Source organism: Scyliorhinus torazame, chromosome 10 (assembly GCF_047496885.1).
Source record: "Scyliorhinus torazame isolate Kashiwa2021f chromosome 10, sScyTor2.1, whole genome shotgun sequence".
NCBI classification, from domain to species: Eukaryota; Metazoa; Chordata; class Chondrichthyes; order Carcharhiniformes; family Scyliorhinidae; genus Scyliorhinus; species Scyliorhinus torazame.
In genome coordinates this window covers 152,058,785-152,085,388 of record NC_092716.1, presented here as the reverse complement: position 1 = coordinate 152,085,388, position 26,604 = coordinate 152,058,785, and positions in this window count along the sequence as shown.

The window sequence follows — 26,604 nt, the reverse complement described above, 5'->3', positions numbered from 1 at the left end:
CGTTCTTCGACGTGGGTAGGGTGTACCTTATAGGTGCCCGTCTTTTCCTTGACGACCTCCTTGGAAGTTGTACTTCCTCCTCCTCGGGGAGAGGTGTCGCGGCGGCCTCGTCGAACATGTCCATCTCCGACTCTGACGACTGGATGACGGGGTCTGGAGAAATTGCTCGGGGCTGGGGTGTGGGTATCTTTCCCGTCTGGGCTATCCCAGCTTGAGGCGGTCCTGCTTCGCGTGCCTCCAGGTGTGGTTCCACTGCCGTTATTTGGTCGAGGTGTTTCTTCAGCACCTTACCTCCTATCGAAACTTCATATGATATGGGCCTTGTTTGGGACTCTACCATGCCTTTGACCCACGTTGGTCCATTCCCATAATTTTTGACCCAAACCGGTGCCCCCACCTGGAAATGTCTCTGCTGCCGACTATTATCATGCCCCCTGCATTGGATCTCCTGTTGTTTCACCACTTTACCCATTAAATTTGGGAAAAGGAGACTCAGCCTCGTTCACAGCCGCCTCCCCATTAAGAGTTCAGCTGGCGGTATGCCCGTTGTGGAATGCGGTGTGGTCCTGTAATCAAGCAGCCACGGGAGAGCTTTGTGTCCATTGACACTGCCGGCTGCTTCTTGAGTCCCGCTTTTAGTGTCTGGACCGCTCTCTCTGCCAGGCCGTTGGACGCTGGATGGTAAGGGGCCGTTTTGATGTGGCGGACTCCGTTTCCCTTTAGGAATTTTCCAAATTCCTCACTTGTGAATGCCGTTCCGTTGTCCGACATCAATACCTCCGGAAGTCCATGTGTTGCAAACGAGGCCCTGAGCTTTTCAATTGTCGATGCCGTGCTTGCCACGTTTACCCGGTGGATGTCCAACCATTTGAAGTGGGCGTCCACTATCACCAAAAACATTGAGCCCATGAAAGGGCCGGCGTGGTCAATATGCAGGCGGGTCCACGGTCTGCCTGGCCATTCCCACGGGTGCAATGGCGCAGCTGGTGACACTCTTTGCCCCTGTTGGCACTCCTGGCACCGACGTACCAAGGCTGCTATGTCTGTGTCCAATCCTGGCCACCAAACGTAGCTTCGAGCTAGAATCTTCATTTTAGACACCCCTGGGTGTCCGTGATGTAACTTGGTTAAGATTGCCCGACGGCCCTGAGCTGGGACTATTACCCGGGCTCCCCATAATAGGATACCGTCTTCTACGGTTATTTGGTCCCTTCTGCTCCAGTATGGGTGCAACTGGGGCTCCACTGGTCTCTCCAGTTCCCCTGTTAGCAGTAAATGCTTCATCTTGGCTAAAACTGGGTCTTTTTGCGTCCACAACCGAATATGTTGTGCGTCCACTGGTAGGGTGTCCAAAAAATTTAGAGTCATTACTCTCTCCTCTACTTTCGGTATTAGCGACGGAGTGTCTGGGAGGGGAAGTCTGCTCCAGGCATCTGCATTTGCTACTCGCGTTCCCGGTCTGTGCTCCAGAACGTATCTATACGCCGCCAGTAGCAACGCCCAGCGTTGGATTCTAGCTGATGCAATCGGGGGTATTGACTTGTCTTCTTTTAATAACCCTAATAACGGCTTATGGTCCGTCACTATGGTGAATTTCCGCCCGTACAGATACTGGTGAAATTTGTTTACTGCAAATATCACCGCCAGTCCTTCCTTCTCGATTTGGGCATACTTTCTCTCAGCCATCGCCAAGGTCCTCGAAGCATAGGCTATTGGCCGTTCTTCCCCATTCCTTCCTCTATGGGCTAAGGCGGCTCCTACCCCGTAAGGTGATGCATCACACGTGACCACCAACTCCTTCCTTGGGTCATAAAGCTCTAGGACATTTTCGGATGACAGCTGTTCCTTAATGTCCCGAAATGCTCGGTTTTGGCGGGCGGACCATTTCCATTCGTGTCCCTTTTTTAGTAGCTGGTGGAGGGGTTCTAGGATGGAGGTCCTACTTTCAATAAATTTGCCATAATATGTTACCAACCCTAGAAATGATCGTAGCTCCTGGACCGTGGTGGGAGCTGGGGCTTCTTTTATTGCCCTTACTCTGTCTTCCAATAGGTGTAAGCCCGACTCGTCTACTTTATATCCCAGGTACGTCACTTGTGGGGCCAGAAAAACACATTTTTCTCTTTTCAGCCGTACGCCTGCCTTTGCGAAATGTCTGAGCACTTCCTCCAGGTTCATTAAGTGTTTGTCCTACCCGTGATTAAGACATCGTCCAAGTAAATCGCCACCTGCGGTAGTCCCTGCAGAATATTTTCCATCGTACGCTGGAATATAGCAGGCTGATGACACTCCGAAAGGTAGCTTAGTATAACGAAAAAGTCCCTTCAGGGTGTTGATCATAGCGAACTTCTGGGAGTCCTTGTCCAGTTTTAACTGCAAGTAAACGTGGCTCATGTCCAGTTTCGTGAACAAAAGCCCACCTGCCAATTTGGCATATAGGTCGTCTATTTTCAGGATCGGGTATTTGTCCAGCAGTGCGTATTTGTTTACCATTTGTTTGAAATCTCCACAGAGACGTATCGAGCCGTCTGGCTTCAAAATTGGTACCACCGGCGCTGCCCATTCCGAGAACTGTACTGGTCTGATAATGCCGTCGCGCCGTAACCTTTCTATTTCGACATCTACTTTCTTCCTTAATGCAAAAGGTACCGGCCTGGCCTTACAAAATTTCAGAAGTGCTTCTGGGTCCACGTGCAAAGTTGCTTTGGCGCCTATAATTTCCCCCAAACCTTCTTGGAAGACCTCTGGGTATTTTTGGAGTACTCCATTCAACTGCCCGCTTCCACTCTGGAGATTTTTCATCCAATCTAAGTTTAGGTCTTTCAGCCAGTTCCATCCTATTAAGTTTGGTCCGGAGCCCTCTACTATCGTCAATGGTAATCTGAGCAATTGTTTGTCATATTCCACGGGTACATGAGTCGTGCCTAGAACTTCCAGGGGTTCCCCCGTGTAGGTTTTAAGTTTTGTCGATGCTTTTGTTAGGGTTAGTGGCTGGAGTCCATCTTTGATTTTTTAACATGCTGCCACTCCCATTACTGATACGGCCGCACCCGTGTCTATTTCCATTATTGTCGGCCGACCGTTCACCCGTGGGGAAATCTTAATAGGTTCTGCTTTCTTCGTCGCAATATTATATAACTGTTCTCCTTCGGAGGAGGATGGGGCGTCTAGGTTGTGTACTTCCCTGCGTCCCCACCTGCTATTTCTCTTTTGCCACCTCCTTCTAGGGTTTCTGTCGCTGTTACCCCACTCTGTCTGGTGCCAGAAACGGTCCTTCTCTGTTGGGGGGAGCCTCAGCCGATAGTTCCCTCTGTCTCCAGTTAGTCCTAGCAGACTTGGGGGCAGTTCTGGGGTTTTCATTTGGCCCTCTATTCCTCAGGCTTTTCCTGAGGGCGGCTATCTGGTAGCTGGACCCGTTGTGGTAGTCCCTCTCCCAGGTATCTACCTCTATTGGCGTGCCCTGTAGTTCCTGCACCCCACTTGCTGCCTTTTCTAGCGACAGTGCGAGCTGTAATGCCCGCCTGCAGTCTAGCTGCGTTTCCGCCAATAGGCGCTTCTGTATTGTGAGGTTGTTTATGCCACACACTAACCGGTCCCGAAGCATTTCATTTAGCGTCGGGCCGAACACACATTTTTCCGCCAGCCTTCTCAGGCGGGTCAAGAAATTTGTGACTGACTCTCTGTCTTCCCGCTTTGTTGTGTAGAATCTGTACCTACGCAAAATGAGGGGTGGTTTTGGGTCATAGTGCTCTTCCACCAATTTCGTTAATTCTTGGAAAGGTATCGTGTCCGGCGTATCGGGATAAGTTAGACTACGTATAATGGCGAAGGCTGAGGGTCCGCACGCCGACAGCAGTATAACCCGTTTCCTTCCGTCCTCCATTATCTCATTGGCCTGGAAAAAGTAACACATTCTCTCCACATACTGGGACCAGTCCTCAATAGTCGGGTCGAATGCATCCAACTTCCCAAAAAGCGGAATTTTTGAAAGAGCAAGGCTTACCCTCCGAGTGCGGCAGCTGGTCTCCGCAAGGTTCTTTGTTTACCTCGTCGCCACTGTAATAATCCACAGGAGGCAGGGGTTCTGTCACTACACCAGTATTTATTTGCAATAACTATATTCAAGAGCAGCTCCAAACAGTGCTGCTAGCATTCCAGTCAACTTAAGACTGCCTCACAAAGCCTACACAGGTGCTTATATGGGCCCCCTCAATGAGCTATCATTGAGGGAGCTCGTACTCCAATTGGCCACCCAATAATGCCAATTGGAGGTCATTACACTGGCCTTCTCCCCTTATTCATATAAAGTATCTCTGGAGCACTGTAGCAGACGTACAGCCTTATCTCTGGTCAGTCGCTCAAACTGGGTCTGCAACTTTAGCCTGCTTGCATATAATTCCGATGTAGGATCGAGAGAGTACTGTTGATCCATGTCTAAAATGGAATCCGCCAGCCTCTGCTGTTTTGATTTTGTCACCTTTTAGCACATGTGTGCTATAAGAAATAATTTCCCCCATAAGGACTGTCTTAAGAGCCTCCCACAGTGTGGAAGGGGAGATTGAGTCCCATCAACCCCTGTCATTCAGATGCAAAACATTCCAGGGATCTACCCCTCCCAACTGAGCCATGGGGGAAGACAAAGCCCTGACCACCCCCGGTGGGACAAAAGATTTAGGTTTTGATCAATGCAGAACACACTTCATGTTGCCTCCTAAAATAAGATGGTGTGTGTCAAGATTGGGGAGGGAAGATAACAAAGTGTTAATGAAATTCGTATCATCCCGACTTCCGATGGTGGCCATGGAGTGAGTGGTCACACACAGGCAGCTCCGGCTCGAAGGGGTTGGTTTGAGCTCTTTTTAACCAAAAGTGGGGTAATTTTAACAGGAAAGTGTAGCAGAAGATGTGGAGGAAATGTTTCCCCCGTGAGTGGCAAGTCTACCGGTTACCAGACCCGGCAAAAAACAGTAAGGACCTGGCCAAAGGACTGGAAGAGACCTGTGGCGCAGCAATAATTGTGAAGATGGCGGAGGGGGAAGGGTTGTCACAAGTGAGAAAGCCCCAGATGGAGCAGTTGATGGCGTTTATAAGAGAAGAATTCCGTCAACAAAGAAAGGAGATGCACGAGGACTGGTCAAAGTCCATTGAGGGAGGAGTAGCACCCCTGAGAGGATCGATGCAGTCAGTGGAGAAATGTCTGGAGGCACAGGGGTCGCAGCTACGGGAGATGGAGAAGGTGGTGTCTGATCATGATGATAGGGTGATGCTGTTGGAGGTGGGGTTCCTGGGGGACTTTTGTAAGTTGCTGAGGGCAAATGTAGAGGAGCAGGAGAACTGGTCCAGGAGGCAGAATCTACGTATCGTCTACCTGACGGAGGGTGTGGAAGGTACAAGCGCCAGAAAATGCGTTTTGAGGATGCTGGCGGGGCTGGTGGCTGAGGGGGTGCTAGTCAAGGCCCCAGAGGTGGATAGGATAACAATTTCCGACGGAAGAAGCTGAGAGCAGGGGGCCACCGCCCGCTGTGATTGTGAGGCTCCACAGGTTTGTGGAGAAGGAAAAGATCCTGCGGTGCACCAGGGAGAAGCGGAACTGTGAATGGGAGGGAAACTGGGACTGAATTTACCAAGATATTGGCGCAGAGCTGGCGAAGAGGCATGCTGGATTTAACAAGGCCAAGGCGGTGTTGTATTGAAGGCAGATTCGGTTCGGGGTACCGGAGCCGGCAAAACTGTGGGTAACCTTCGACGGTCGGGAGTATTATCTTGAAATGCCTGAGGTACCCTCAATAATGATGCTTAGAGATTAAACGGTAAAGAAGGCTTTATTAGACTAATAACTATGCTACAGCTATGGACGAGAGCTGACTGCTATACAGACCATGAGGCAGGCCTTTATGTATGGCTCCCAGATGGGCGGAGCCAGAGGCGGAGTCCCCAGGGTTACAAGCCCGGTCTTAAAGGGGACATCACCTTACATGATGATAAGGCAGTAACCGTTCATCACATTCACCCCCTGTTTAAAAAGGAGTCCGGCGGGGGTGAAGTGCCATCATAGGTCCATCCGTCTCGGTGGCCGGATCGTCCTCCTCGACCTCCTCAATTCGGGCGGTGGTGCGGCGGGCAGGGACGTCCCGGTTGAGGGCACATCCGGGAGCACAGCGGTCGGAGCTGTGGGTCAGGGCAGAGGAATTAGGCAGGGCCGGGAGTAGCGGAGCCGGCGCCGGCGGGGTGAGTAAAGGGGGGGCGCACGGTAGGAGCTCACCAACGGGTGGTAGGGCCGGAAGGGGGTGTGTTGTAGGGGGCGACGGGTCCTGCAGGGGAGCAGCGCGGGAAGGGGCGTCTGTGGTGGAGGATCCAGCGGGCGCCAGATCCCAGAGGGAAACCGTATCTTGCCTGCAGTCGGAGTACTCCACGTAGGCGTAACTGGGATTGGTGTGGAGCAGTCGGACCTTTTCAACTAGGGGGTCCGTTTTATGGCTCCTTGCGTGCCTCCGGAGAAGAACAGGTCCCGGAGCCATCAGCCAAGGTGGAAGCGAGACCCCGGAGGTAGACTTCCTGGGGAAGAGAAACAATCGGTCGTGAGGGGTCTCATTCGTGGCCGTGCAGAGGAGTGACCTAATGGAGTGTAGGGCATCGGGTAGGACCTCCTGCCAGCGGGTGGTTGGGAGATTTCTTGACCGCAGGGCCAGAAGGACAGCCTTCCACACGGTCGCGTTCTCCCTCTCCACCTGCCCGTTTCCCCGTGGGTTTTTGCTGGTGGTTCTGCTCGAAGCGATGCCTTTGCTGAGCAGATACTGACGCAGTTCATCGCTCATGAACGATGTACCCCGGTCGCTGTGGATATAAGCAGGGAAACCGAACAGGGTGAAGATGCTGTGCAGTGCCTTAATCACCGTGGCTGAGGTCATGTCGGTGCAGGGAATGGCGAATGGGAAACGGGAGAACTCATCGATCACGGTGAGGAAATAGGCATAACGGTTGGTGGACGGAAGGGGCCCCTTGAAGTCCACGCTCAGTCGCTCAAAGGGACCCGAGGCCTTCACGAGCCGAACCATGTCTGGCCGATAGAAGTGCAGATTGCACTCCGCACAGACCTGGCAGACCCTGACCATGGCCTTGACCTCCTTGGTTGAGTAAGTTAGGTTGCGGGACTTGATGAAATGGACGAGCCGGGTAACCCCCGGGTGGCAGAGGTCATTGTGGATGGGTTGCAGGCGGTCCTCCTGCGCGTTGGCGCATGTGCCGCGGGACAGGGCATCTGGGGGCTCGTTGAGCTCCCCTGGACGATACTTGATATCGTACGGGTAGGTGGAGAGTTCGATCCTCCACCTCAAAATTTTCTCGTTTTTTATTTTGCCCCGTTGCGTGTTATCGAACATATAGGCGACCGACCGTTGGTCGGTGACGAGGGTAAACCTCCTACCGGCGAGGTAGTGTCTCCAGCACCGCACAGCCTCCACAATGGCTTGTGCCTCCTTTTCGACTGCAGAGTGTCGAATCTCAGAGGCGGTGAGGGTTCGGGAGAAGAACGCTACTGGTCTGCCTCCTTGATTGAGGGTAGCAGCCAGGGCGATGTCTGATGCATCGCTCTCTACCTGGAAAGGGATGGTTTCGTCCACCGCGTGCATGGCGGCCTTGATGATGTCGGCCTTGATATGGTTGAAGGCCAATTGAGCCTCAGCCGAGAGGGGAAAAGTGGTGGTCTTTAGGAGTGGGTGGGCTTTGTCCGCATACTTGGGGTCCCACTGGGCGTAATAGGAGAAAAGCCCCAAGCACCGTTTGAGGGCCTTGAGGCTGCGGGGGAGAGGGAGTTCCTTAAGGGGGCGCATGCGGTCGGGGTCGGGACCTAGGACCCCGTCTTCCACGACATAGCCCAGGATGGCCAGCCGGGTGGTGTGGAAAACACATTTGCCCTCGTTATAGGTCAGGTTAAGGGCTCGGGCGGTCTGGAGGAACTTTTTGAGGTTAGCGTCATGGTCCTGCTGATCATGGCCGCAGATGGTGACATTGTCCAAGTACGGGTATGTAGCCCGCAAACCGTACTGGTCCACCATTTGGTCCATCGCCCTTTGAAAGACGGAGACCCCATTCGTGACACCAAAGGGGACCCTGAGGAAGTGGAAGAGCCGGCCGGCTGCTTCGAAGGCAGTATAGGGGCGGTCTTTTGGTCGGATGGGGAGCTGGTGGTGGGCAGATTTGAGGTCGACTGTGGAAAAGACTCGGTATTGGGCGATCCGATTTACCATTTCCTCGATGCGAGGAAGGGGGTACGCATCAAGCTGCGTGAATCGGTTTATGGTCTGGCTATAATCCACGACCATCCGTTTCTTCTCCCCGGACCGGACTACCACCACTTGCGCTCTCCAAGGGCTGTTGCTAGCCTCGATGACCCCCTCTCCCAGTAAACGCTGGACCTCTGACTTGATAAAAGCCATATCTTGGGCACTGTAGCGCCGGCTCCTGGTGGCGACGGGCTTACAGTCGGGAGTGAGGTTAGCGAATAGCGAGGGGGGTGCGACTTTCAGTGTCGCAAGGCAGCACACTGTGAGGGGGGGGCAAGGGTCCGCCGAACTTCAGTGTCAGGCTTCGGTGGCTGCACTGGAAATCCAGTCCGAGCAGCAGGGGGGCACAGAGGTGAGGGAGGATATAAAATTTGAAACGGGTGTATTTGGCACCCTGGATCGAGAGATCCGCAATACAGTACCCCGTGATTTGTACCGAGTGGGACACAGATGCGAGGGCTATGGTTTGGGATGCGGGATGAGTGCGTAGGGAGCAGCGCCTTACCGTTTCAGGGTGGATAAAGCTCTCCGTGCTCCTGGAGTCGAAGAGGCATGCAGTGTCGTGCCCGTTGACCTGGACCTGCATCATGGAGTTCTGCAGGTGTTTTGGCCGAGTTTGATCGAGGGTGATCGCACCCAGTCGCGGGTAGTCAGAGTCATAAAATGGCCGCTGCCGTCGGTCGCACGTGTCGGGTCGAGAAGATGGCCGCCGACCAGATGGCCGCTCCCATGATTCGTACGAGGCTGATGACACGTCAGAAGAGGGCGTGTCGGGTCGGTGCGCAGCAGCATTGCGAGGCCTGCGGGCCTGAGAGCCTGATTTTCAGGCCGGCTGTTCTTTGTTTTTCTGGCCCCTGGGTCTGGCCAGGCAGACCCTCGCAAAGTGCCCTTTCTTCCCGCAGTCGCTGCAGATCACAGAGCGGGCTGGGCAGCATGGGCGTGGGTGCTGGCCCTGCCCGTAGAAGTAGCAAGGTGTGCCCCCACGGTGAGCGGGTCGCCACGTGGCGCAGGCCTGTAATACGGGCGAGTCTGAGGAAGTCCGGGGGGGGGCTGGCAGTGTCCGTGGGGTACGTACCCAAGTTATGTCGGGCCACCTCCAGCGAGGAGGTGAGCGTTAGCGTCTCCTGGAGGTCTTTTGCCCCGTTTTCGAGCAGCCGCTGCCGGATGTAGGTCGAGCAGATTCCGGACACGAAAGAATCTCTGATGTGCAGGTTCATATGGACTTCCCCTGTCACATCCTGATGGTCACAGTCCCTGGCAAGCGCGGTGAGTTTCTCAACAAACTCGTCGAGCGATTCCCCCGAGCGCTGCCGTCAGGTAGAGAGCAGATGCCGGGCGTGCACCTCATTGACGGGTTTGACAAACCGCTTGCGGAGCAACTCAATTGCTTCCTCATAAGTCGTCGCCTTTTCGAGCATGGCGGAGATTCTGTGACTCACCCGGGCGTGGAGTAGACGCAGCTTGCGTGGCCCCAGGATGGGAGTCTCTGCGGAGTCCAGGTAGGCCTCGAAGCACCGCAGCCAGTATTTTAAAATTTCCTTTGCCTCCGGCGTTCGTGCTTCCAGACTGAGCTTCTCTGGTTTTAGGCCTGCGTCCATCCTGAATCTAGTTTAGTCTAATAAATTGAGGTACCCTCAATAATGATGCTTAGAGATTAAACGGTAAAGAAGGCTTTATTAGACTAATAACTATGCTACAGCTATGGACGAGAGCTGACTGCTATACAGACCATGAGGCAGGCCTTTATGTATGGCTCCCAGATGGGCAGAGGCGGAGTCCCCAGGGTTCCAAGCCCGGTCTTAAAGGGGACATCACCTTACATGATGATAAGGCAGTAACCGTTCATCACAATGCCAGAAGAGAACAATGACTTTATGAGAGACAATAAATTGGGGGAGAACTGAATGTGACGGAAAATGAGGAAGTGAATCTGCAGAGTTCGGATGATGCAGTTATTGTGGGGGCTGGAGGGCGGGGTTTTTTGGGTTGTGTGTTTTTGTCTTTTTCAGGGAGCTGTAAGGGCGCAACTGGCCAGACGGCTACACAGCGGAGTTCTAGAAGGAATTTGTGAACAAGTTGGCACTGCATTTGCTGGGGATGTTCAGCGAGGCGCTGGAAAAGGGGCAGCTGCCGGAGACATTGACACAGGCGTTGATTATATTAATCCTGAAGAAGGGGAAGGACCTGCTGGAGTGTGGGGCATAAAGGCCTATTTCACTGTTAAACACGGATGTGAAAGTGTTGGCCAAGTGAGTGGCGGGGAGCATGGGGGGGTGTGTACCAGGGGTAGTTGCTGAGGACCAAACGGGTTTTGTAAAAGGCAGACAGCTCTCCAGTAATATCAGGAGGCTGTTGAATGTGACTATGTCCCATTCGGTGGGGCGAGTACCGGAGGCATTGGTCTTTATCGAGGCGGAGAATGCTTTTGATCAGGTGGAGTGGAAGTACCTGTTCGAGCTTTGGGTTTGGCCCGAGGTTTATGGAGTGTGGTGTTGGGTGCTCTGGTGCACAGATGAGCCAACACAGTTGTATGTGGTACAACTCTATTTTATTATAACTCTTATAATACAGTTCGTTCTGGATACTCTGCACGTGCTGTCTCCCTGAGTGTGTTTGGCAATAGATGTGTCCTGGTTCTCCTCTGCAGCTAATACTGACCACCGGGGGTCGTGTCTGTGCTTTTATATCTTTCTGTCATTGGTTGTGGTGTTATGTGTTCTGATTTGTCTGTTGGTGTGTCTATCATGATGTGTGTGTTTGAATATCATGACATCCGCCCTTTTTACAAAGATATGTGCCTACGTGGTTATAAATATAATTGTGTCGTGAGTGCATCGAAGAGAGTGTGTGTGTGTTATGTACAGCGTGTGTATATGACGTAACTATTTACATGGGGCGATGTCGGGTGCGTCACACTAACAAGGTTGTACCATAACAAAACTTGGATGCGAGAGAAAAAAAAAAAAACTTGAACATTGGTCTGGTCAGACGATATCTGGAACAATAAACAACAACAGGTTATAATACAGAAGTGTTTGACTTTTTGAACGTATGAACAGCGTTATAAGTCCAGTCTAATGGGTGACCGCCTCAAGAATGGGCTGGTCCTCAAGCCGGTTCAGCTGTGGAGATTTGGTTCTGGTGGCGATGGAAGGGGCATGATCCGTGGCATCTCCACGAAGTCATCCTTGGGAACCAGTGGAGGATCCGGCGTGTGCGTACGGTTCAGTTGCGAGTGTGGAAGGCGGCGCAAAGCTCGCTGATTGCGCCTACGCACCAATCCATCCGCCCTGCATGCCAGGAACAAGGTGGAGTCTTTTTCTTTTTATGTTTGTGGTGGACGGCATCTTGTAGCCGATGGGTCGTTGCCATCGAAGTAGCACCATCACTAATATCATGCAAGGCGATGACTGTGCCAGATGTGGAAGTTGGCCGAGACCGTGTACGCTGGTTCCGGCCACCTGCTGTGCCGGAAGGGCGACTCCGCAGAGAAACGTCGAAGCATGTCGCCTTGGAGAGAGAATTGTTGCTCGCATCAACGTCTGGCGATGGCGCGAATTGGTGTGTCCATCTTGGACCGCCGGTGCTGGTTGCCACTGCCGACCCAGTGGGACTGCCACGCGATCCATTCCCTGTCGCCGTGGCATCCGCCGTCACCCTGAGCGTGCCATCACCGAGGCCGCGACACCGCCCGTCCGGAGCAAGGTCTGGCGTGCGCGAATCAGAGTCGGCGCTTGGCTGCTCCCCATCTGGAGTCCGGTCTGCCTTCCGTCGATGCCCCCCGTCCGGAGTCCCAACAGGTTCACTGGAGGCAGCCGAGATTCCCTGAAGCTGCACTTCTGGAGTCGGAACATGCAGGAATGCACCAACCAGTGGAGAGGGTCGAGCCATCGAGGGTGGAAGCGGTGCGCTGCCACCGCAGTCGTCAGTGGTCCCACCGTGATCGTCGAGTGCCTCGGTACGCACTAGGCGAGGTCTGTCACCTTGCACCTTTTGCATGGGAAGTGGGATGCTGTCGTCACTCGTCTCACATCCCGTGGATAGATCCTCATTAGCAGCTTGCTGTTCACTAGGGTTGGGTAAATTGTCAGAGTTTTCATCTGGTGGTGCACACCATGTCGGTGGACTGTCATTGTCTTGCCGTTGTCCTTCATTTGGGCTTTTCTTCTTTGGAATTTTAAATCTTCCCCCAGACATTGCAGAACCTTGTTTATTACCCCCAAATTCTCCCATAGGTATGGTCTCGAATATAGGATCCAATGTTTCTATCGACATTGTACTATTTTCCAAAGAACATTCCGTTTCACTTTTCTTCTCAGGTGCCTCATGTGTATCTTTGTCTAATGTACATGCCTTCATGGTCTCTGGGTCTGATTTTGCTGGGACTGGCATGGTCACAGTCTCTCTTTTACTGTTCTCAATTGCCCACCTTATACTCCCCATACATAACTGCTTAATCACTGGGGTTAGTGTGGTACAATGGATAATCGGGTCGACCTTATCTGCATCTTCACCATTAGTGGAAAGCACACTTGGTTCACTTGACACTGCTGTGGGTTTTAAATTCGTTATCTGGCTACTCGATGTCGGTGTCCTCAGGATTCTTGCTCCAATGTTCTGCTCAATAATCAGTGGAGCGTGTATAGGTTCAATGCAATTAATGTTCCCCTCAAGGTTTGAAGAGCCATCACTGACTAACTGCTGGTCTCCGAAGTTGGGATTTTGCGGTGTTGTGTTGAAGGGAGACATTTGTCCCTGCTGTAGATATGATTCAGGTTGTGTTATTTCCATTACCTGAGGATCAATGTCTTGTCCATTTTTTCGATCCGTACTAAAACACTGGCAATTCTCAGTCTGCTCCTTGCAAGTTAAACATTCAATTAATTTCGTTAGCAAATCCTCAGCATCCTTCTGTGGCCGTGCAGCATTATTAATCTCTGTTCGGCTATAATGATCCTGAAGGTCAGCGCATAAACCTTTTTTCTTCGGGCTTGGACGAGGCGATTCCTTTGGCTTGTCTTCAGTTGGGCTTGAACAGTCTTCAGCGCTGTGCCCTTCATTGTAGCATGAGAGACCGTCATGTTCATGCTGCTGTGTAGTGGAGCATGGTAGGCTATTATAGCCTTCTTGCTGTTCACGTGAACATGGCAGACTTGCATCGTCTGCCGCTGGTTGGTCAGGAGAGGTTGCTAGACCCTCATGGTCTTGTTCCTGCAAGGACTGCGCTCTGGAGTCTTGCGTTCCTTCCATCGTGGAGTCCGTCCACGAGCTCTCTGTGGAGGCTTGTGACACTGGAGTCACTTCTTGTTCGTGCAAGGACTGCGCTCTGGAGTCTTGCGTTGCTTCTATCGTGGAGGCTGTCCACGAGCTCTCTGTGGAGGCTTGTGACACTGGAGTCACTTCTTGTTCGTGCAAGGACTGCGCTCTGGAGTCTTGCGTTGCTTCTATCGTGGAGGCTGTCCACGAGCTCTCTGTGGAGGCTTGTGACACTGGAGTCACTTCTTGTTCGTGCAAGGACTGCGCTCTGGAGTCTTGCATTTCTGCAATTGTGGAGTCTGTCCACGAGCTTGCTGTGGAAGCTTGTGACACTGGAGTCACTTCTGGTTCATGCGAGGACTGCACTCTGGAGTCTTGCATGTCTTCTTTCATAGAGTCGGGAACGTTGAGCGGGACGTGGACCACGCTCTGTGTGGCAGCAGGGCACTCTCCGTGTGCTTGCACCGCTCCCTGTCTGTTAATGTCAGGCTGCAGCATCATCCGGTACTGATAAGTTGGAACATCATATCTGCTGGATTGAAGATCCTCAAATCCGAAAAATGAATCCGCATCTGCGTCGGATTCAATGTGGGGGCCGCCAATGTGCAACACGAAAGGTTCGTCCGAGTCATAGTCATATAGGACCACGGAGCTATCATTGGGCTCGCGAGGTCCGGAAACACTGTAAAGATCGTCATCGAAGTATTCAAGGTCGGAATCATCGGCTTGTGCGTAGGTAACTGCTTGTCGGAGGGTTCTTCGGAGGTCAAATTCATCTCCTGGGTCAATTTGCGGCACTGTGCTGTCATTCCAGGTGAGGGAAGGTTGTTTTACAGCTTTAACAGATTTTTGTTTTTTTGATTTGGGACGTTTCCCTTTTAAATTGGATTTGGGACATTTCCCTTTTAAATTGGTGCAGTCTGGGGCCTCTGACATCCTGACGCTCGGTATGTAGCACGTAGGAAGTGACTGCGCATGCTCAGATCGCTGTTCCTTTACCGATGGCCGTTTTCTTGACTGCGCATGCGCAGCATCTCGCGCATGCGCAAACGAAACTTCCGGTTCTGCGCACTGCTCGCGCAACTGTGCTAGCGTTATACCTTTAGCAAGATGGCCGCCGACCTCGACCCAGCCTTCTCTCAGGCCCGGGATTTCGGCCTCTGGGAATTCGGGCTCCGGGATCCCAGCCACGAGGTGAGTACTGCAGCTTTTCTTACCTTTATGTGCCGATTGGATTGCGTTTTCTTCACAGTACTTGGAGAATTTGTCCAGGACTGCCTGGTAATCGTACCTTTGCTGCCTCCTGAAGAACCTGAACCTACTGAATATTTCTCTTGCCCTTGCACCGGCGATGGTGAGGAGAAATTCAATTTTTTCCCTATCATCCAGGTCTTTGAGTTCAGCTGCCACCAGGAACAATTCGAACATTTGCCGGAATCGCCGCCAGTTTTCGCGGAGGTCGCCGTGGCACTGGAGCGCCTGCGGAACCGGGAGCTCGTACATCATGCCTGGGCACTGCTGGTTGTCTGTGTACACTGAGGTATGCCGGCGGGTATCGATCCACTCCTGTACCATGTGGTGTTGGGTGCTCTGGTGCACAGATGAGCCAACACAGTTGTATGTGGTACAACTCTATTTTATTATAACTCTTATAATACAGTTCGTTCTGGATACTCTGCACGTGCTGTCTCCCTGAGTGTGTTTGGCAATAGATGTGTCCTGGTTCTCCTCTGCAGCTAATACTGACCACCGGGGGTCGTGTCTGTGCTTTTATATCTTTCTGTCATTGGTTGTGGTGTTGTGTGTTCTGATTTGTCTGTTGGTGTGTCTATCATGATGTGTGTGTTTGAATATCATGACATGGAGTGTGTGCTTCTGTTATATGTAGCCCTGTTAACGAGTGTTCGGACAAATTAGATGAGTTTGTGGAGCTTTGGGTTGCACATGGGAACGAGACAGGGGTGTCCGCTGTCACCGCTGCTGTTCGCGCTGGCGATAGAGCCCTTGGTGATGGCCCTTAGAGGGTCAGTAAGTGGCAGGGGATTGCGCGTGGGCATAGGGGACACCAGGTGGTGCTGTACGTGGCCAACCTATCGCTGTTTGTGTCAGATCCACTGGAGAGTATGGAGAGAATTATGGACATACCGGAGAGGTGTGGGAACTTTTCGGAATATAAGTTAAACGTCAGGAAGAGCAAAGTGTTCCTGGTGAATGTGGCCGGTGGGTGCCAACCTGGGAGTGTTGCTGTTTAGGGTATCTAGGGATAGGTTTCAGTATTTGGGGGTCCAGGTGATGGGGGAGTGAGTGACGATGCACACGTGAAATCTGACAACGTTGGTGGAAGAGGTTGGGGGGAATATTAGGAGGTGGAATACGCTGCACCTGGCATTGGCGGGGAGGCTCCAGGTGTTTAAGATGAAAGTGCTGCCAAGGTTCCTGTTTGTATTCCAGCCTCTCCTGATCTTTATTCCTAAGGCTATTTTCTGGAAATTGGAGGCAGTGATCTCGGAGTTTGTCTCGGCGAGGAAGGTATCAAAGGTAAAGAGGGCCTTTTACAGAGGCAGAGGCAGAAAGAAGGGCTGGCGCTCCCGAACCTGCTGCATTACTACTGGGCAGCGAACACAGAGAAGGTGAGACGGCGGTGGTGGGGGAGGGGTTAGAGTGGGTTAGGATGGAGGAGGAGTCCTGTAGGGGTCCAGGCTGAGGGCCATAGTGACAGCATCGGTTCCGCTAGCTCTGGGGAGGCATACAGTGAGCCCGATGGTACAGTCTACAATCAGGGTGTGGAACCAGTTGAGGAGACACTTTAGGATGGAGGGGATGTTGGTGCTGGGCAGGTGGATCGCATGTATAGGAAGGGGAGGGAGGTGGGGCTGGTGAGGGTGAGGGATTTGTACTTGGAAGAGAAGTTTACAGGTCTTAAAGAGCTGCGGGAGAGGTTTGAGTTGCTGAAGGGAAGTGAGTTCAGGAACATGTAAGAGAGGGATTTTGTCCAGAAGGAACGAAAGGGTTTGCCAAGCTGCCAGAGTATACCCAATTGGAGCAGCTGCTGCTCTCGGATATGGAGGGGGAGGGCAGGAATGGCGATATATATGGTTGGCTGGAGGAGCAAGGGGGAGCGCAGATGATGAGGATCAAGAATAAATGGGAGACAGAGTTGGGGGAGGGAGATAGGATGGGGAGTGTGGAGCTAGGTACTGCGTAGGGTAAATTTGACCTCCTTGTGCATTAGGATGAGCTTGATTCAATTCAAGGTGGTGGACAGGGTGCATATGACCCGGGCGAGGATGAGTGGGTTCTTCCGGCAGTAGCAAGTGAGCGTGAGAAATGTGGGCATGTTCTGGGGCTGTGAGAAATTGGAGAAATGCTGGGAAGCGGTGTTTTGGACGCGAACCAAGATTGTGGGGGTAGAGGTCAGGCTGGACCCAATGGCGGCGATCTTTAGGGTGTCGGAAATGCCGGAGCTGATGTAGGGGAAGGGGGCTGATGTGGCCTTCCTCGTTCCAATTGCTCGGCGAAGGATATTGGATTGGCGGTCGGCAGTGCTGCTGGGGATGGCGGCCTGGCTGGTGGACCTGTATGACTTCCTTCGCTGGAAAAGATCAAATTTGAGTTGAGGGGATCTGCGGAGGGCTTCGACACACGGTGGGACTGTTCATGACAATGTTTGAGGAATTGTTTGTCGTGGGGGGAAGAGGGAAGGGAGGGGGGAGGGGTGAAAAGGGAGAAAAATTATACAAACTGTGAATTGTGGGGGTGTTGAGAATGTTATTGATTAGTGTTGTTGTATTTTTGAATATATTTGGAATAAAATATATTTAAAAAAAATAAATTTGTATCATCCCAGTTAGGGGCACAGACATTGACCAAAAACTACTGGAGTGTTTAATACAGAGCCGCATATGGTTATGTATCAATTGTTTGGGTCAGCCACAATCTCAGAAGAGGAAAATTGGACTCTTTTGTTGTTTAAAATCACCGTGCCCCTTGTCCTGCATTTAAAACTGGAATGAAAAACTTGCCTAACCCACTCTTTGCACAGCCTGGTCTGATCTTTAAAGCGTCTGGGTTTCTGGCAGCAAAAAAAAAGAATCAGATTTTGGGCTCTTAAGATGAGCGAATGCTCTCGATTGTTTTACAGGGCCATTCAAACTCCCAACCCTTCAGGTAATCAGTTAGATTGGAGGTCTCCCACCAATCCATGAACTGGAGTCAACCATTACCAAGGAGGGATGTTAAACAAGGGACGCTGCAAAGACAAAGCAAGAAGATCAACCCAAAATGGCCAACTAGTCAAGTCAGATGACTCGACAAGGAGAGGCCAGTAGACATTGTCAGTAAACTAAAACTAAAACCCACCCCACACCCCCTACCCAAACACACCATTGCAGTCAAGCATAACACACCCAAAAGCAAATTAAATGGAGGCAAACAATCACATAACCTAAAACCTACAAATAATAGAACACAACTCAATACAAACTCTCATCTCATTTTGAAAACTATTGTGAACTGCAGAAAACCCTTTAATATGCCTCTGGTTAGCTAATGCACCTTGTTGGCAGGGAGACTCCCAACTAGGGAGTGACAACGTATTTAGTTTAGAGCGGTATGCTGGCACCTGGAAAGTCGTGCCAAATAGTAAAAACGAAAAGAAAGAAAATAGGTTATTGTAAGAAGCAAACAGTAGAACACAATCATGTACACCTAAGTTCATCACAAATACATTTAAACAACAGACATGAGAAGTGCCCATACAACGAGTCGTGAAACAGTCTAAACGGAGCACAAATTGTGCTTCTGGACAAATGAGTCAACATCTCCCAGCGGAGATAAAAAAATGGTCCTTTCACAGAATGTTACATGAAGGCAGGCTGGATAGATCTTCCCTAAGTTGACTCCATTCTTGTATAGGGAAGACTTAACTTTGTTAAAGGCAGCCGTTTTCTTGGCTAGGTCTGCACTCATGTCCTGGTATAATCTGATGAACTGGCTTTCCCACATAACATCCCGGTGCTCTCTTCCATCAAATCGCCAACTCCTTCTCCTTAAAGCTGTGAAACGTTGCGATTACAGCATGAGGAGGATCTCCAAAGCAAGGCTTGGGTCAGAGCGAATGGCGGACCCAGTCTAATTCTAGGGGAGATAGAAGTATGTTCTCACACACCATTTTGTGGAACAGGTCTGAGAAATAGTCTGTAGAGGTGCAGCCTTTGATCATCTCTAGTAACCACAAAACACAAACATTTTGCCTTCTAGATCTGTCCTCCAGGTCACCCAGCTTGGAAGTTTATGTCTTGTTATCCTTGATTACAGCGGCAAGATCGGATTCCTAGCATGTAATCCTATCACTTTGGTCAGACAGTGCAGTCTCCATGTCCTTAATTATGGCTCATTGTGCTTTGATGGTCTGGCTGGTGAACATGAGAACTGAATGAATAGGGGCCAAGATCTTCTCAATTGATCTTTTAAGAGCCAAAGTCAAACATTGTTGGTATTTTCTGAGTCATGCTAAGATTTTGCTGAGTGCTTCAACTGTTAGCGGAGTGGCTGAAGATGAAGCTCCCTTCGCCATTTACCTCCAGTTGAATCGTGAGAGGCTTCAGAGTCTGAGCCTGGTTTTGAAATTTGGGCCTGTTCTTTCTGGCTTTGCCTCTCCTGGGCATCACAGAACTGAGGGAACTCTATTCATAAAATTCAATTTTTTCTTTGAATGTTAAAGATCCATGGTACCGGAATAAATTGGTAGAAAGGTCAGATTTCCAGCAGGAGCCACCTTGTGCTCATCTTCCCTCCCATCGCGTGACCGGAAGTGAGCATCACAATAACCCTTAACTGCTATCTTTATTCCCACTCAAATAACAAAACCATCTCAGCTCTCAATCCACTGTTAAATACAGTGAGCACTCAAGAATACCTGCTGCACAGAGGTGTCTAGATACTCTATTTTAAGAAAGGGAGATCTTTTGACACTACTTTAAAGAAGCGACCTGAATCCTGCCAGAGCCGTGCAGAAACTCTGGCTGTATTTCTTCACAAGCTGCTTCAGCTGGTTTCAGCTCACCTTCTAATCACACATTTCTGAACTACTTGGAAGGAACTGATAATCTGTCTACAGACATATGTTGTAACTGAACTGCAGTGGGAGTAGATGCTTTACCTCTACTCACATCTCCAACTAACATTCAACTAAACTGCTTTTCTGAAATATGCTTGCTACCTTAGCTCCCTTCCCATTAATTACATCATCTTACCAAGCTGAAATCTAATTAACTTCACAGGGAATCCCCTTAATCCAAACACAACTCCATTAACCCAAGCTTTTAACGGTACCTTAATTGCACCCCAGTCTCCCAAATCCTTTCAAACCAGGATTCATTAATTATGTCTCTCCAAATCTGTCCCTCCCCCATTGGGTTCACCGAGAATGCCTCGCTCTTGCCCAAGTTGCGTTTGTAGCCCAATAAGGTTCCGAAATCTCTCAGAAGTTACATGATTGTTTTCAGGCCGTTCTGTGTCCGAGACATAGAGGAGCAGGTCATCCGCATAGAATGACACTCTACGCTCTCTGCCCCCTCTTTGTATACCCTTCCAGTTTTTTGCAACTCGCAGAGCGATCGGCAGTGGTTCAATTGCCAGGGCAAACAAGAGCAGGGTCAGTGGGCATCCCTGCCTTGTGCCTTTGTGTAGTTGGAAGTATTCAGAGCTGGTGGTGTTGGTCCGAACGCTCACCTTGGGGACATTGTACAAGAGTTTCCACCATGAGGTGAATCCAGTCCCCAGCCCAAAATAGTCCAGTACCTCGATGAGGTACTTCCATTCGACGCTGTCAAAAGTCTTTCCTGCGTCCAGGGAGACGATCACCTCTGGTGTTCTCTCCCCTGATGTTCTCAGTTAACTGCCTACCCTTGACAAAGCCTATCTGGTCCTCTGCGACCACCTCCAGTACGCTGTCCTCCAGTCTCTTGGCCAGGACTTTCACGAGTATCTTCACGTCTACGTTCAGTAGTGAAAGGGTCTATATTATCCACATTCTGTCGGTTCCTTGTCTTTTTGGGGTATCAGATATCGTGGCCTGTGTTAAGGTAGGAGGCAAGGTGCCCCTCACTGGCCAGTCTGTGAACATGTCCCATTGGTGTGGGGCCAGGGCTGATGCGGATTTCTTATAGAATTCCACCAGGAACTCGACTGGTCCCGGCCCCTTCCCCACCTGCATGGAGCCGATACTCTCCATGGTCTCTCCCAGTCCTATTGATGCTTACAGCTTCCCCCGCCTATTGTCCCCCATGACTGGCATGTCCAATCCATCGAGGAACCATTTAATCTCCGCATCCCCGACGAGGGGTTTGGAGCTGTACAGCCCTCGGTAGAAGATCTCAAATGCTTGGTTGACCAAGTTTTGCTCGGTTACCAGTCTGCCTCTGCATTCCTTTACTTGTGCTATCTCCCTCGTGACTGCCTGCTTCCTCAGCTGGTGAGTCAGTAGGCAGCCAGCTTTGTCCCGTGCTCATAAAAGGTCCCCACTGTCTGGTGGAGTTGGTGCACCCCCTTCCTAGTGGATAGCAGGTTAAAGTCCATTTGTAGCTTTTTCCTCTCCGCCAGAAGCTCTACGGTCAGGGCCTCAGCGTATTATCTGTCGATCTCCAAGATGGAGTCGATCAGTTGCTGTTTGGCCACCCTCCCTTGACTATCTCTTTGTGCCTTGTAGGCTATAATCTCTCCCCTAGTCACAGCCTTCAGTGCCTCCCAGAATAATGGAGGTGAGACTTCCCGTTCCAGTTGCTCGTAACATATTCGCCTGTGTCGTGATTTTTTTGGCAGTAGGTCCGTGTCTAACCTCCGCGTGGGGTGTTGGGTACGGCTTGCCTCCAACCTCATATTCATGTAATGTTGAGCATGGTCTGAGATTGCAGAGCTGGTTTAGCTCAGTGGGCTAGACAGCTGGTTTGTAATGCAGAAGAAGGCCAGCAGCGCGGGTGGAATTCCCATACCAGCTGAGAATTCTGAATTCTCCCTCTGTGTACCCGAACATGCGCCAGAATATGGCAACTAGGGGCTTTTCACAGTAACTTCATTGCAGTGTTAATGTAAGCCTACTTGTGACGATAACAATTATTTATTTATAACTATCACGGAATATTCTGCTCTTACTATTCCTGGAAGCACCGCTTTCCCCATTGCAAAGAAGCCTGCTTTGTGGGCCGGCAAAAAGAATGAGAATTCCCTCTCACCGGAGTGTAGGAACTGCCACAGGTCCACCACCCCCATCTGCTCCATGAATGTTGGCCCCTACCTAGCCATGCCCGTCCTTTTCCCCAATCTGGGGTTCGATCGGTCTGTCAGTGGATCCTGTGCACAGTTGATGTCGCCCCCCCCCCCATGATCAGTCGGTGCGTGTCAATGTTGGGGATTTCCGCCATTGTCTTTTTTATGAAGCCTGTGTCGTCCCAGTTGGGTGCTCACACATTTACCAGGACGACCTGTGCCCCGTCCAGGACACCGCTGACCATGACGTACCGTCCACCTTGGTCCGTTATCGTCCTTGTCGCCGTGAGCCTCGTCCTCTTACTAATCAATATGGCTCCACACCTAGCCCTCTCCCCGTAGCATGAATGGTACCTCTGTACTTTCTTACCCGCAGCCGGTTTTTCTCCCTCAGGTATGTTTCCTGCAGGAAGACTATGTCGGCTTCCAGGCTTCTCAGATGGGTGAAGACTCTGGATCTTTTCACTGGGCCGTTAATTGCCCTGACATTCCAGGTGATAATCCTGGTTGGCGGGGGGGGGTTTATAACCCCTTCTGGCGGCATCAACATGCTCACTGACCAATGAGTCTTTTGCTCTTTCAGAGTCTTTTCCTGCACAAATCTCATTGTTGCCATGCCTGAGTCTGGCTCTGGGTCACACACCAAAAAAAGGAGCATTACTTCAATTCCCCAGAGGAAGCGAATAAGTTCGTCAGAACCTGGCAATGGGAAAGTCAAGTACCAGGAGCACAGGTTCCAACGACAAAATATCAGGATTGTGGGCCTGCCGGAAGGCATTGAGTGCATAGACCCAACGGACTACGTCACCCAAATGCTGGGCAACTTAGTCGGGAGATACAGCTTTCGCAAACCCCCAGAGCTCAACAGAGCACACAGGTCACTCAGACCAAAATCTAAGGTGTGGGAGCAGCCGAGCTCCACCGATACCAGGGCCGTGAGAGGATCCTGCGGTGGGCACGCCAGTCAAAAGCGAGCACCTGGAAAGGACATAGAACCAGAATCTACCAGGACATTGGGGCAGAGGTAGCAAAATGCAGGGTGGAGTTTAATCAGGCGAAATCGGCCCTGTACTGGAAAGGGGTACGTTTCGGTATGCTAGTCCATCGAGGCCTTTTCTAGGTCGCAGATCATCCTCTCCTGAGTCGCCACTTTCTTCCCCAGCCCATCGATCGCCTTCTGCATGGTGGCCATCACCTCTGTCACCGCCACCTTGACCAACGCCTGGATCTTTATCCTGACCATCTCCTTCATGGCGGTCAGCTCCTTCATCAGGAAGCTCTTTCATCCGTCTTCAGGTGGTAGGGGGGAGGCTGATGCTCGGGTCGTTGGCCGCTCTCTCTCCTGGCTGACCGGGGCCCCTTCGCCTCATGGGTTCTCCATCTTGTCCGCTTGGATGAGACCAGATCTGTTGGATTTTCCAGAATGTTGTTTTTATTTCATATTTCCAGCATCCGCAGTAGTTTGCTTTTATTCACTTAATTAATTCCTGGGATGGAGGGATTGTCCTGTGAGAAAAGATTAAGTAGACTGGGCCTTTATTCTCTGGAGTTCAGAAGAATGAGAGGTGATCACATTCAAACATACAAAATTCTTACAGGGCTCGGCAGGGTAGATGCAGGAAGGATGTTTCCCCCAGAGCCAGGGGACACAGTCTCAGAATAAGGTTACTTCGGACTGAGATGAGGAGGAATTTCTTCAGCCAGAGGGTGGTGCATCTTTGGAGTTCTGTGCCCGAGAGGGCTCTGGAGGCTCAGTCAGTGAGTATGTTCAAGACAGGGATCAGTGGATTGCTACAAATTAAAAACATCCAAGTGATATGGAGTGCAGGAAAATGTCACTGAAGTAGAGAATCAGCCATGGTCTCATTGAATGGTGGAGTGGGCTCGAAGGGCTGAATGGCCGACTCCCGCTCCTATTTCTTACATTCTTATGAATTAACATAACCAATAAAAAATGATTACCTGGTATGGTAGTATGTATTGGGGGTCATGTGGGACTGGAAGCCCTAATGTCATTGGCTGACAGATCCCGGGTCCTGGTTGGCCGTTGACCTCAAGCTCCGCCCTGAAGGCGAAGTATAAGAAGCCGGTGTCTTCCCCCGCAGGCCAGTTTACTATCGGGCTGCTGGGGAACAGACACGCTTAATGAAGCCTCATCGACTTCACTCTATTCGTCTCACGGAGTCTTTGTGCGCTACACCTGGCTATTTAACTTACTGTTGTTAATGTAATCTGGCTGTGTAAAACACTGGCTGTTGAAAAGCACTAATTTGAAGGGCTATGGGAAAAGAGTAAGGGAACGGGACTAATTGCATAGCTCTTTCATAGAGCTGGTACAGGCAAGGTGGGCCAAATAGCCTCCCTCTCTGTTGTATGATCCTATGATTTTATGAGCAGCAGCCAACAATTCTTTTACCCACTCTGACTTGCTCCAAGTTCCTTGCTGTAACTCAGTACAGGCCTCTAGGGTGCCTGTGTCGGCTTTTTGTCTTTTCTTTAGAAGGATTGATCAGAGGAATCCCAGTGGAAGTGCCAGGTGTGGTAGTCACCACTAACTGTATATTAGATGCAGTACGATAGGGCTCCTGTACTAGAAGTACATGGGTAAATGCCTGCTGGCGCCACCCAGTAAGTGGTGTATAAATGTGTGTGCTCACCAGAGCTGCTCCCATTCTGGTAGCAGCTACAGGAGGCCACATCTCTTTGCTCAATAAAGCCTCGATTATTCCACTACTCTTGTCTTTGTAGTAATTGATTGTGCATCAATTTATTGTGCAAAGATTTTAAAACGATAGAACTTTGCATCAAGCCTGATCGCCGACAGCTACACCCTCAAGCAGCCAATGCTATGTCCGCCTTTGACCACTGGCTAGCCTGCTTCGAAAGCTACCTCCGAAAATCGGCTGAACAACCCTCGGACGCACAGAAGCTCCAGGTCCTTTATTTTTAAAGGACCACTTACTCTGAAGCAATGGAGCTCCTGAAAGGGCATTACGTTCAGCCGGTTAACAAACTCTATGCCAGGCACCTCCTGACCATGAGACAGCAACTCCCCGGTGAGTCCCTAGATGATTTCTGGCGTGCCCTGCAAATCCTGGCGAGGAACTGTGACTGCCAGGCAGTTTTGGCAGTCGAGCATACAGAACTTTTAAACAGAGACGCTTTTGTTATGGGCATGGGGTCGGCGTACATCCAACAGCGCCTATTAGAAGGGGGTACGTTTTACCTTGCGGGAACCAGACAGCTCGCGAACTCGCTAACAGTGGCCTCCCGTAACGTCCAGTCATATGCCCCCGACCGCACGGCACCCTCGTGGACATCGTGGGCCCCACCAGCTACCGACCCCAGCGCAAGCCTGCGCCGCGCGGCAGCCAGCCAACCCCGGGGGGCCCAAATGCTACTTCTGCTGGCAGACCAAATACCCCTGGCAGCACTGTCTGGTCCGGAGCGCAACCTGCAAGGGCTGCGGAAAGAAGGGACATTTTGCTGCGGTGTGCCAGGCCCGGTCGATCGCGGCTGTTTCTAGGCCCAGCGTTCCTACACCCCCCATGTGCGACCCGTGGGCGCCGCCATCTTCGTCCCTGCAGACTACGTGCGGCCCATGGGTGCTGCCATCTTCTTACCCGATGACCACGTGCAGCCCGTGGGCGCCGCCATCTTTAATGCTGCCCGCCATATGCGCCCCATGAGCGCCGCCATTTTTGGTGCCATTTTGGATGGTGCCTCAGGACCCCAGCTCGTCGGGAAGTTCGTCTGGCCACTCATTGACTGCCACCACCGCTCACCAGCCCGGGGCCTACCTGCATCAGCCGCAGCTCGCCTCGATCACCCTCAACCAGTCCCAGCCTCACAACCTCGCAACCGTAACGACAACGGTGAAAATTGATGGGCACAAGACTTCCTGCCTTTTTGACTCCGGGAGCACGGAAAGCTTCATCCACCCCACTACAGTAACGCGCTGCTCGCGGTACACCCCGTTACCCAGATAATCTCCCTGGCCTCCGGATCCCATTCCGTGGAAATCCGGGGGTACTGCATCGCGGCCCTCACCGTCCAGGGCATAGAGTTTAGCAACTTCCAGCTCTACGTCCTCCCCCACCTCTGCGCTGCCCTGTTACTCGGTCTGGACTTCCAATGCAACCTCCAAAGCTTAACTTTAAAATTCGGCGGACCCCTACCCACCCTCACCGTATGCAGCCTCACGACCCTTAAGGTCGATCCATCTTCCTTGTTTGCAAACTTCACCCCGGATTGCAAACCCGTCGCCACCAGGAGCAGACGATACAGTGCCCAGGACAGGACCTTCATCAGGTCGGAGGTCCAGTGGCTTCTGCGGGAAGGTATCATCGAGTCCAGCAACAGCCCCTGGAGAGCCCAAGTGGCAGTAGTAAAGACTGGGGAGAAACACAGGATGGTCATTGACTACAGTCAGACCATCAATCGGTACACGCAGCTCGACGCGTACCCCCTCCCACGCATATCTGACATGGTCAATCAGATTGCACAGTACCGGGTCTTTTCCACAGTGGACCTGAAATCTGCCTACCACCAGCTCCCCGCCAGCAAGGAGGACTGCCAATACACTGCGTTCGAAGCAGATGGCCGCCTCTATCACTTCCTTAGGGTTCCCTTCGGCGTCACTAACGGGGTCTCGGTCTTCCAACGTGAGATGGACCAAATGGTTGATCGGTACGGACTGCGGGCCACCTTTCAGTACCTAGACAACGTCACCATCTGCAGCCACGATCAGCGGGACCACGACGCTAACCTTCGCAAATTTCTCCACACCGCCACACTCCTT